At 37.5% G+C, this 13035-nt stretch overlaps 1 long non-coding RNA gene across 2 annotated transcripts; it reads right to left on the bottom strand.

The window, feature by feature from the left end:
- Positions 1-1405: 1405 nt before the first annotated feature.
- Positions 1406-12988, bottom strand: LOC306801961. Of its 2 annotated transcripts, XR_013774232.1 has the most exons (4): positions 12865-12988; positions 11211-11375; positions 1841-1921; positions 1406-1615 (listed from the first exon to the last, which is right to left on the bottom strand). It is a non-coding gene; the product is annotated as an uncharacterized lncRNA (long non-coding RNA). The 2 variants fall into 2 exon arrangements; XR_013774233.1 differs by lacking the exons at positions 1406-1615; positions 1841-1921 and adding an exon at positions 10595-11105.
- Positions 12989-13035: the final 47 nt, after the last annotated feature.

The following is a 13035-nucleotide window of genomic DNA, read 5'->3' as shown; positions in this document are numbered from 1 at the left end:
ATGATCACCCATGGGCCTCATCTCTCAATCAGCTCATGGACAGAAATGTGTTTAAGGGCAAACCTTGCTTATTCATACAGAAGGAAAGTTCCCCCCCCTGCCAAAAATTAAGTAACATAATTATACATTGGATAGCAGCAGCTGTTCTAACTACAGCATGACCAATGTATCCATTTTCTTCCCAACTACATCTTCCCTCCCTAGAGAGCTGCATTTTCTGAATTATTGTACTGCCTGTTATCTCTTAAAGTCAATATATTTAAAAATAGCACTTCAAAAAGGATCCTGATTCTGAGGTAAAGTTCTCCCTCATATTGCTTACTGCAGGAGCCTAAATATTGGCAGATCTGGTGTACATGTCCCTTCATTGTGTCTGAGAATGCTTCTTGCTGAGACTTTCCTCTGTGCTACTGTGTCAGAAGCAGAAGCTTACACCTAACCATTCTTTAGGGCACAGTTTTAGCAAAAACATATTGGAATTACTAGTATTATCACTTCCTCATTTTTTTCCATTTTTAATGTTATTTTATTTTAAACAGCAAACTGCACTCTGTCTCTTCTCTTTCCCAAGAAAGACATTTTGGTACAGTGACAGTATGAAGATGCTACCTTGCTACCAACAAACATAACACACCATCAGGCCATACAGAGGTAAAATATGAAGGTAAAATATGCACTGGTCAGTACAAAGGTGTAGTGATTTTTCTTAAGGTGCTGTAGTATAGGACAAACAGTAAGCATAAAGGAGTGTAAGTCTGTAAGTTTGCAGCACAGCTAACATTCTGTAATAATGTAGATAGACAGACTATAAAGATTCATCACAATGTACAAGTTTCATCCAGTACTCCAGGTCCAGACTTTTGACTTCCAGGACTTCTGAGCAATTTTACATTTTAGTATAATATTACAAGTTATCACATTTCTCATTCTCTGTGCTTTTATGTACTGAAGAAAAGAATCATGTAATATTTTTGATCATGCATTTCTGGAATAAAGATGGAGATTTTTCTTGATTGGTTAAGATTTACATTGAAAACAGTCCAGGTTGTACATTAGCTGAGAGCCATCACACTTCTGAAGATACCTGAAGTATCTTCATTTTGTTGCCTATTAATGACAGTAAAAGTGCAACCAGAGCTCTAGACAAACTAATTTAAAGTGGCAACTCTTGGCTTAGAAGCTTATTCAGATGTTAAGGTGACACAAACACAGAAGATAGCAAAGTACATCAATATCAAGTCCTGTGAGAATTGCAATGAAAATTGACTAAGTTTTCAGGGAAATGGATAAAAGAGAGGTCTCCAAACAATAATACCTTCTTTCTTCTGTGACTCAGAAGTGATCTGAAATTAAATCTTGCCTGATGTTGCCTATGCTTCCAGGAAATTGAAGTTTACTAGCTAAATTCTAGTGAAATAACTTATTTATCTGACAGAAGCTCCCCAGGGAAACAGTAAGCCAAGTTTTGCATTTCTCATTTACTGTAACACTTAGGAGCTATTTAGGATCCTCCTGTGTTGCTGTGATGGCTTAGAGGCTCTCAGTAGGTCTGCCAGCACTGAAGAACCAAATATTATGTCAACATCACCATGTTCAACACATGGAGAACTAGTAACTGTCAAAGAAAATAAAATATATTGGCCATAAAACAAAGTAGCAAACAAAGAAACCCTTCCACATCATTATTTGGAATATTTCCAGTTATAGACATTTGACCAGACAGACTGATAAAAACCTACAAAAGTCAGAAAATGGAAAAAAGTTGGGTTAAAGGGACAACTGAATGACACAAAATCCTGGATGTCAGTACGGCAGTTCTCCACAGAATGATTTACTATACCTGGGTTTTCTGTTAATCATCCACTGGAAATATTACAGCCCTCAGAAGACAGAAACAACCAGCAATATAAGCTTTACTTGTCTGTAAAACAGGAAAAGAATAACTCAGCAATGCACAAAGAAGCAGAAGTAATCCCTCTTCCTACCCTATCCACCATCCTAAATTAACCTGAAAATACTAATATCTCTTATTTGAAAAGACTTGCAAGCAGCTATCTGCATGACACACAAGGATCACTTGCCAATGTTTCCACAGATTATTAAACCACAAGCTCTTGGTGTGACTACATTTGAGCTGGTAACCTTTGCATCTGTTAAAATAGATCTATTCCTATTTTAAGGTACAGATCTCCTTGCCCTGCAATGCTCAGCTGAACTGATCTAGATACCACGCCTTATTTATGTGCTGTCTAACTGCAGAAGCAGCTGTGGACTTTGTGACTAGAAAGTAGACCAGTTAGATGTCCTCTAAAAGAGTCAAAGCTTTGGCTGACCCTTTAAAAAGCCTCAAAGCTAAACCAGTTAGGGATTTAATGAAGAGACAAGCATGCAATCAGCATGTTCCCTCCTTTGCTGAAGCAGAATATTGTGCTTCAGAAACCCCCTGATTTCACTCGAACACTCCTAAGTTTTGTTCTCATCTATTCTCATGGGTCCCCTCAAACACACTGTAATGTTGTTTCCACACCAGCTTTAGCAATGATGACACAGACAGTGTGCCAGATAATCAGCTCTTGCTCCCCTTCCTATTGCTCTCATCACATCTCTGTTCTTTTTTTTTCCAGCCCTACCATGGCTCCCATATGAAAGTAAAATTTATTAGTATAATTTGTCTCTAATTTTTCAATTATAAATTGCATGAAAGGCAGAATAAAAAGCTGCACTGTGTTTAATCACAAATGCTTATCTGTGAATGTCAAACCACTAATCTTCTCATTTGATACAGCAGTTACTCTGAGCTGTCCAAGGGGCTGCTCCTCCTCCTGCATCCTTCTGACAATCATTCTGGCAGAAAGGCAGAAGGAACAGATGAGAGGGAGGCAGCATGAAGGACCTACACTAAGTGTAGAGACTGTTAGTATGTGATGATTTTTACTCTGAGTGGAACTTTCAATTCTATTTGAGCTGGATTTTTGTTTTGAAAAAGGGTATTTTAAAGGGGAGAAAGATCCTCTTGTCAGAGTCCCTTGCAATAGAGGATCAAGTGAAGGATCTGACCTTATACTGCAGCACTGTTTTGATCTGGGTTGCACTCCGTTGTTAGGAGTGGTGTAGGGGCAAATACAATTGGAAAAAAAAAAAAACCAACACATTTTTTTAAGGCAAAATATTTTGAACTTGAGGAATGTGAAAATATTCAGCAAGACCTTATCTTTATCAGTGGACCGCAATAGCCGAGACAAGGTTACATTTTATAAACATTTATTAGGTAGAATTCCTGATTATGGTTACTATTTTTATTGTGCTATCATACCAGAAGCAAATATTTGGAGATACAAAGCCTTTTGTTGATTTAACACTCTGGAACGATGCTATGGAATAATTTATGTGTTTACTTTAGGAGGCTCAATAAAGGTCAAATGAATCCTTAGGAAAAAATCTCTTGTACAGTATACTGCCCATATAGTCCCTGGGAGGAGATTGAATAAACTTTTTATCTGGCATAATTCTAGCTGAAAATATCTCTCTATAATATATTATACATTATCCATATGATAAAGATATATGTCATACAGATAATAGAGAGATGTATTATTTCAATCTAGACTCTAATATAACTTTTAGCAATAACTCTCCTGAGGAAGTCTGGGCTACACACTGTTCCTGGAATAATGGTTATTAAGGTCATGATTATTGTAGATTCGTGTTTGGTGTACATAGTGATTCATACAAAAAATATCCTTCATAAGGCTGTCCTTATCTAAATGTATTAATATTATTTGCATTATTCTGAGATAACGCTTTGCAAACCTAGGCTGGTTATAATGCAGTTCTGTTTGCACATTTTCATTTCTGCCCCCATTTCCATTACAAAACACTCTGGTAGGAAGAAACCAATTTGTTTATATCCTATATATGTATTGTTTTTTTCCTGAAAATATAAAGCAAAAAAACTTCATAGGAAACATTTAATTCAGCATAAAGTTAAATATTTATTGAAACTATTAGTAAGAAAAACTGAATGACAAACTACAAAGGAATTTCTTACCTTCTTTTCCAGAAGTCCAGCATTTGCTACATTCTCCCAGAATACTGAAACTATGTATTCTGGCAATGTGCTGAATCATCAAACTACTTAATGTTTGAGACTTACACACTGTTTGAAGTACTAGAATTTTCAAATAATCATTGTGGTAGCAGCAAATAAAAGATGGTTACTCTATACCTTTGTGATTAGGACACAAGTTACTGCTGACTGTAGTTTCTTCTGCTCTATAGATTTGTCTGGCTGTACAAAGCAGGACAGCATCCACAGTTGAGAAACAGCAGGGATGTTCAACTTTCACAACCCTTTGATTTAAGACTGTTTAGTAAAGCAGTACCTATGGATTTATGTCCTTTTAATTCCAAAAGGAAATCAAACAACTTGTGAACATCTGAAAAGAAGGCTAATACCAGGCTTTTTGATTAAAACCTGTCTCCTCCCTCTGCAAACATGGGAGCCTGTTCCCACCTCCTGCAGAATGTTTGTTCTGTTATACTATGACAAGTTTGACTGCATTTAATATACAGTTTGGGAATATCTGAAATAATGTTTTAATTAATTTACTATTTACTCTTGCCCTCCCCTCCCATCACTCTAGGCAAGAAAACCTAGCTTGCTAAGACTTGATATGTATGGGCACATCCTAACCAAAAAAATCTATTAATCTACAAGATTACTTCAATAGTAATTAAATTATCACACACACATATTAAAATCCTGAAAAATATATTTGTCTCAAATCCTACAGCAAGAGTAGGTGATACAGCAGGATAACCAGGGCAATTAACTACACCATATGCTCCACATAAAATGTGGAAGATCAACAGCTCCTTTATCTCCTATTGCTTGAGAACAGAACCTGCTTGTTTCTTTTTAAAAAAGCACACTGCCTTCTGGCAACAAAATTATTGTTTAAGTGCAGTTTGTATTGAAGCTAACTATTGCAGTTTTTGAAAGTATTGCACTAAATATAGGTGAGCTCTAAAATAGTAAAAAATAGTAAAATAATTTAACCAGGGCAGGACCAGATTTGTGAGAAATATTCAGTGAGAAACACCAGGATTTTTTCTTACCAGATTTCTTTCTTGCCAGAAGATCCTCTTAAAAAAAGCCACAGTGCCAGAGTCAATTTCGCTTGTGGAACCTTATCCTTCTCCCCATAGTGACTCTCATCATTCCTGGTGGCCTTTCGCACCACTTGTTTCCTGATTATAGTTTTTCTATTCTCAGTAACAACTCTAATCAAATTAAACAAAATAGAAGATTAATCTATAGATAATACATTCCTTGGAAAACTGTGACTTCTCAGAATTGTATATTTAACCTTTTTAAAGCTGTTGCAAACACTGACTGTTAATGAATTGTTAAAGCAAAATGTATTCTAATTTAATCACATTTCAGATCTCAGCTTTGTATTTAAATGAAAAGGAAATATCTGTCTAAATCTTGTAAGCTCTCACCATCAGGGGGTATTATTTCCTGACCAACTTTAAGAAGCTTCTCCTTCCATTGACTTCTCCTTAGACTCATCCACCTGCCTCTCCTGCTTCCATCTATCCCTTGATTCCCTCTGTGGCTTCAAAACTGAATCAAATCCTGAATCAACTGTGCTCCAGATCCACATTCTCAGATAGTTTATCCAACAAAGTCTGGTAAGTACAATGAAAACACTGTGCATGAGAAATCAGTGATGATTTCGCTCTCTCTTCTCATTTCAATTCTTGTCAATAAACTATTTTGTGTTTTTCAGAGAAAAAGAGCTACTTCAAGATGCTACCTTGGTATGAAGATTACTGTACTATTAGGCTCAGAGAAGGCAAGATTAGAAGCAGCAGAAGAAATACCCAAAACTCACATTATTTTAGGAAATCCCCAAATAGTACTTAGCATGCTACATTTAATAAGCATCCATACAGCCATGTCCACTTTATACCTCACAGAATGCAAGCTTTTATATTTTTCTACAACTATTTGTGTGCAACTGCTTTTAAGTATTGTGTGTCTCTAAACAATTTGTGACCTGACCTACCAGGGATTACACATATAAATAGAAACTCTATTGTGAAAACAGTAAAGTGGAATTCAAATAAAACTTTTTCCCTCTCCCTACAGCTTTTCAGTCAGTTTGTGGCTTATTGTCTAGAGTTTCATATCAAAAGCAGTAGAAGTAAACAGGTCTTACAAGATTTGAGGTTTATCTCGATAGATCTGTTCTTCACTGAGTTTAAAACCAAACTCCTTGCATGCAAACTTGGTGAGTCATATTTGCATAAATATGTGTGCCTCTGAAATCTCGGAGGAAATAAAGGTTGTCCTTACTAAGACTTTAAATTGCAATTTAGTCATTACATACTTGGCTCTGGGCTTTTACCTATATTATGTATTCTAGCTTAAGGAGATTAAACCTTGTAGGTAATAGTTTGGTCAACCAACATGAGAAATTTAATCATATCAGGCTAACAGATCACTTTCTTGACCTTCATTTTCTGCAGATGTATGAGGAATGGTTACTGCAGTAGTGTGTCTTGTATTGCACTGTAATAGTTTCAGCCTCAGTATTATTTTCAAGGAATGCTCAAATTAAAGCAAGTCTTGTTATGAGTAAGTGAGCCTCCAACCTAATAACTGAAGCACTTAAATTCTCTGCTAAAGGTCTCTTGGAGGTATACAGCCTTTTTTTTTTTTTTCCCAGTTCAGTAGTTTCCTAGCAGGTTGTAAATTTTCTGGAGAATATTACTTATGAGAGATGAAGAAGTAGAAAGTAGCTTCTGAACTAAGGATTGAGAAAGTGGCTAGGTAGTGTAGAGCTAAGTTCAAATGCTGTTGACAGACTAGGACCATAAATTTTGAGATGAGAAGGCCAAACAGATGCATTTATGCCATATCTCCTTGCTAGTTTACTTGTCATTGTTTATTGTCGTTACTGGTCTTTGTTATGAATACAATCTTCAGCAGCTTATTTAATAAAGCTGGATGTGGCATATTCTGCACAAGTTACTTCTATTTGGCCTCCCTTTTCACTTTTATGTCTGACCCAGTCTGGAAAAATAATAAAAATGCAATTGGTTTAACATCAGCATTTTATACATTAAAAAAACACCTCCCAGATAAACAGTGCCATGAAATCATAAGGGAGCAAAATCAATACAAAGCTAATTTTTAAAGAGTCCATGGTAAGCATATTTGCCATGACTAATCACTTCTTCTAATGATTTAACTGCTATCTTTCATATGGTGCTAGAGACAGCTGGAGACAGAGGGCTTTTTTATAAGATTTGATCTATAAAAAAGCAAGAAAAGGCTGCCAAGGAGTACATTTTTAGCAAAGAGAAATCTCTTTTTTGCATTTGGATAGAGGCACATGAAAACAAAATACTTTGTTACTTTTTTTTTCAAATAAATGTGCTACCTTCTTGCAGGATAGACAGTTTGTTACTGATCAAATTTCAGAAGCTAAGGAGATTTACTTCAAATTTTATCTTAAGTTTTGAACATTAAAAATAATTACAGTTGAAATTAAATTTTCAATTATTCTGTTTCCTTATTAGGAACTGGAATAGATAAGAGGAGGAAAATAAATATTTTCAGACTGGCAAGATAAAACAAGTCAACAGGATTTGGTTAATTAGAATACCCAAGATTTTTAATTTGTACTGATCTTTTTACAAGCTCTGGGAAGTGGAAAACATCTGTAATGCAACATATACTGCCAGTCTGCCCTGGGCAGAAGATGGGGAGTGTCTCACTCAGAAGCATTTTCTGCCCTGCTTTACACAGCCACACAAATTCACTGAAGAAACAAGAAATGGTTCCAGGTTTCCACACATCTCCATGCATCCCTTCTGCTTCCCTCTTAGCTGAAATACTAAAGCAATCTTCCCTAGTTACTTTCTCACTTCCATTTATGACTGTTGTCAAAATTATTAGAGTTGAATCAAAATATTAGTAGAATACTTCCAGATTTCCTTTTTTGTGTACACTTAGTGCTTCAGGGATGCAGAGTTGTGAATGCATTCTTTGTAATAAGGCCACTAATGAAGCCAATCTCTTCATGCTTTGTCACTGCACACAATACTACTGAGTTTTCTTCCAATCCCACTGCTATTGTTGAATTCCTAGGTGAGTCCAGTTATGACAAATTAAACTCCATCAGATTAATTCATAATAATGTATGAATGGGAAAGAGGAACCAGTGGATTTTGGTTTCATTATTGCAGACTCTTGCTTCACTTTTAATTTACTTAAGCATCACAATATAAAATATTATTACAGCATTTACATGCTAAATTTCACTTGTGAACTATTGTGTGATGAATTCCTTAAAATTGTGCCACCATAAAACCCAGGAAGAAGCTGTCATCTGTAGGGACTTGATCTACTTTGTGCTACTTCAGTTTCTGCCTCTACCCACCCCAAGCAAGCCACTGTGTACATTGTTTATTCATAATATGGTTCTCCACAAAACCACTAGTCTTTCACAACTCCTTTCAGCCTAGGATGGACTTTGTTGTTTTCTTGTGATCCCCTTCTCAAACTCAGAAGCTGCTCAAGATTCTCCCTCTCCTCTATGCTCCTCTATGTTCTAATAACAAGAAACTCCTTATATTCCACTAAAGCTCAAAGCAGTTGGGTTTAGGAAGCACCTGAGCTTCCTAAGAGCCATAGCATAAAGTCTCCCAGGGCACTGAAGACATGTTTGGTTTGAAGCTTAGGACCAAGTTAATCACATACCAAGTTAATGCCTAAACCTGGTTAGCATCCAGAGTATCAACATTATCCTTCAGTCCCCTGAGGAAAGCTCTATCTACCAGGCATTCCTGGGGAGCACCTACTGAGAACCAACAGGAATTGGCGTCTCAGGACATGTAATGGCAACTACAACAGATTTAAGAGTTAAAGCTAATTGCCCCACTTCCCTCTTTATACCCTATCACAACTACTCTAACATTAAGGGCTGGCATCCTGGAGGGGTGTGCCAGGATCCAATTCTGGTTTCCAATAGTTTTTTTCAATCCCCATGCAAATGACTGTAAATGACTGGCTCTGTTCTTGGGAAGAGCATCAGTAACCTTACTCTCTTCTTCTCTGGCAAGTAGAACCAAGTCAATTTTTTTTATTCTTTCTGGACCAGAGAAACAGATTTTGTTTTTGTCAGTTGAACTCATTACAAACAAAGGGAAGACAGTACTTTTCAAACAAAAAATCTAGTGCTTAACCTATTTTCCTGAAAGACAGCAGCCATCTGACCCCTGACCTTACACATGTACAGATAAAACTGAAACTGAATTCCTGCTTACTATAAAACTGAAACTGAATTCCTGCTTACTAAGTCCTGTAACAAAACTGATTACTGAATTAGAAAGATAGAGGGAGATAAAGGGAGTAAACAGGTGAGAGAGATTTTTTTCTAGAAATATACTACCCTTATAGCTTAGTTTTTCTACTGATATTTTCACAATATGAAGAATGAAATACTGTAAAACTGGGCAAATTTTTGAGTATAAATTACAGAATTTTGATGAAGAACTGTATCTTCTTTACAGTTTTGTTAGGTTTAGGGATTTATTTTTCTGTGGAAGAACCATAGAATCACAAAATTGCTTGGGCTGGAAGGGACCTTAATAGTTCCAACCCCCCTGCCATGGGCAAGGAGCACACATCTTCCACTAGACCAGGTTGCCCATTAGTAATACCTTTCAGCACTGCTTTTCCTTTCATCATCAGAAACAGCTGCTTGCTGGAAAAAGTGGAAAGAACTAATTAGGAATCTATCTTTTATACAGTTTGCTAGGAGTGTTCCTTACCACTTTTCCATCACTAATGGTTTGATAATATAGCTACTTTGAGTCAGAGATACCAACTGTTTCCATGTGTTGTGGTTTAATTCCACTAGGCAGCTAAGCACCCCACAGGCAAACCTGGAACACCAAGGTGGGTTATATTGTCTGTATCTAGGAATTTTTACTTTTAATACATATTTTCCATAAACAAATACACAAGGTGTAAAGTAACCACTGTCAGGGAAGTTACCACTCCCAAGGAGAGCTTCTATGATGTATATTAGTGTTTTAAATATGGTTGGCATTTGCATGCAGCTTTAAAACATTTTGGAAGTATTTTTGCCTTGAATATATACATAATACATAAAAAGAATGATTGTAGAAAGGATGGTTAGAAAACAGAGACAGTCTTAACTGTGATTCTAATAATAAGACTGTGCAGCTAAGTTATGTGGGGATATGTATAATTTGATTTTCAAAGGAAATTTCAATTATTCATGTTTTACTAGCGCTAGCATTGATTAATTTTACATGGAAGTATTTGTGCATACTTGAAATAGATTTTAATATGTGATTACATATATATATATAATTAATTGTGAAATTAGCATCCTGCTAGTTCATTATAAAGTATCTCATTAAGTCACATAAAAGGTCTTGATGAATAAGATTTCTAGTGTCACTTTCTTTGTTTTGATGTTTAAGACCACACTACTTAAGATGTGCAAGCAATGGTTCCTGTCTTCCACTTACCTCTGGCAGTGTTTATTCTTTCTGTAACTTTTACATACGAGGACAGTTAGTTGTCTGGTTTGTTCAGACATTATTTACAATAAAAATGAAATCCCGAAAGGGTCATCCAATAAAGAAAGTCAACACAGGAATTTCCTTTGGACATGAATTTTCAAGAATTAGTAGTGGATAGAGCCAAATACTATCTAAAGAAAATTTCTTGGCCACTTTGCAATAGAAAAGCTGCTTGCACATTTCTCAACTGATTGCATTTTCTAGTAATAGGAACAAACCCAAGTACATTCTGGAAATCATGAGGAAATAACTGACATAGGTTGGGCCAATTAAAACTCACTGAAATTTAGTTTTGACACTGTTAAGAAAACTTAGTAATGTTTTGAGTGAGATTTATTATTTTTCATAAAAGCTGACAGGTGGTTTCACAGATCTTCTAGTGGCAAAGCTGATTTGATAGTTTCCCCAGGGGCGTTTGTTCCAGTGGATGAAGAAGAGCAGGAAGTTACTGCCTCAGAAATTGTGCCAATTCTCTGCATGGAAACCCAGATTAATCCTCTAATCTTAAAAGGAAAAAACAAAATCCAAAAAACCACAGTCTTTCTTTCTACAGTCAGAGGGAGTGAGTAAAAGCCTACCTTGTTTCATGGAGGCAGACATGATTCAGTAATCCTAGTGCATTTTGCCATTTCCTTTGAGTTGGGCTCTGCAGCGCTGCACTTTACCCAAAAGAAAAGGAAGATTGTATCTCTCCAAGTCTTTCACCTTTGTGACACTCAGAACAGTTGACAGAGAACCACACCCTCAAAAAAGAGTAAATAAAAATTTTCAGAGACAGAGCACAGGCAACTCAGGTGAGCAGCAGTACTTTCTGAAGACGAAGAAATATTTGTTTTAAAAACAATTGTTTTTAAAAGTGCAAAGAACCCTGTGTCCTGCTGCTTGCCTTCCTATTCTGTTGAAAAGGACAGTTCTGTTAGTTCCTCATTAGTTTGGTTAATAAACAGATAAATCTCGTAGCAAGTTGTAAGAAAACATCTGAGTTCTCACATTCTTGGTTATATTCTTGACAGAGAAGAGGTATTTCCAACTATAAACATCTCAGATACTGAATCACCCTAATCTTTTAATATTTGGGAAAAAAATAATTGCATAAAAAATAGTGGCTACAATTAACACCATGTATAGAGCTGACAGTCAAGCACAAAGGAAAAGGGTCAAAACTTTCATTATTTCCAGAACACTTATTTTTTTTGTCTTTTGCAAAAATGGTACTGATGTACTACTTTTGTGAATGTAATTTTCTGCCCCCCCCCCCCCTTTTTTTTTCTTTAATTAGAAAAGGAGATATGGAGGTTGTGAGGGAAGGAGATATCAACTGGGGTGATTGTCCCAGACAGGAAGCTGGCAGTCTGGTATTCTGAATTGACCTGTGGACGTGTCTAATTAGGGGCTGATAAGGGTATTTCTGCACACAGAGTTGGTACCAGATGAAAAACCCATTCAAAGATCTGTCTTTATAATTATTGCAATATTGTATCTTAAATGAGTGGTGCTTACCTTGGGTATTCAAAATCAGTAATAGCAAGTAAATAAAATATTTAGATTAGAATAATTTAAGGTATTGTATTTGGAAGTACTGGGAAGCTATAGGTGCCTCTGCCTTGGTACAACAGTAAGTCTTTAGTTTCATGCCATGTCAGTAGAAAGTCCAGCCGTGGTTGCTGAAATAAAAAGTGGGCGAAGCTCTAAGCGTGGGAGTTAGTTTACTGGAGCTAAAACTAAGCTGGAGTTCAGCAGTGAAGATTTAAGGAATAAAGCATGAATTTCAGGCCTAGTGCGTGGGAAGAGGTAAGACAGTGAGTGGAAGCAATGTCCCACATGCTAAGGGACAGCGAATACAGGCCCACATTTAGTTTCTGAATGCTTGTACGCCCTGGTGATAAGGCAGCAGTAGTGACAACAACTTCCACAAGCACCTGCCCTTACAGTGTCCCGCATGCAGCTCTGACACGAGGCTCCACGCTGCTGCAGAGCAAGGGCTCCTGACGCACCCGCTCAGCCCGGAGCCACGCAATGCCTGCCGGCGAAGCTGCGGCACAGAGAGCGGGCCCGGGGCAGCCGCGGCACAGCAGCCTTCCCCGGCCGCGGCTGGCACCCACAGGAGACACCCAAACCTGCCCGGGTGACAGGCTCCCCCGCGGGCACTCCATGAGGGTGGCACCGCACCCCAGGCACTCGGGAGCCATCGTGGCACACGACCGATGCCAAGCAAACGGGTCAAGGAGCCACCTCGGGCCCTTCAGGACACCTTGCCCCGTGCCCATCTTGCCCCCAGCGTTGAGGTTGTCGGGCTCAGGAAACCACATTGGGAGCTGTAAGACTAAACTAATGTAAGGAGCCTTCAGGGTAAGCCGCACTGGTGTGTAAGGAACACCTGAGCCCCCCGTTAAGGCCGGACAC

The sequence above is a fragment of the Erithacus rubecula genome, assembly GCF_903797595.1.
Source record: "Erithacus rubecula genome assembly, chromosome: 5".
NCBI classification, from domain to species: Eukaryota; Metazoa; Chordata; class Aves; order Passeriformes; family Muscicapidae; genus Erithacus; species Erithacus rubecula.
This window is presented reverse-complemented; position numbering and strand designations above follow the sequence as displayed.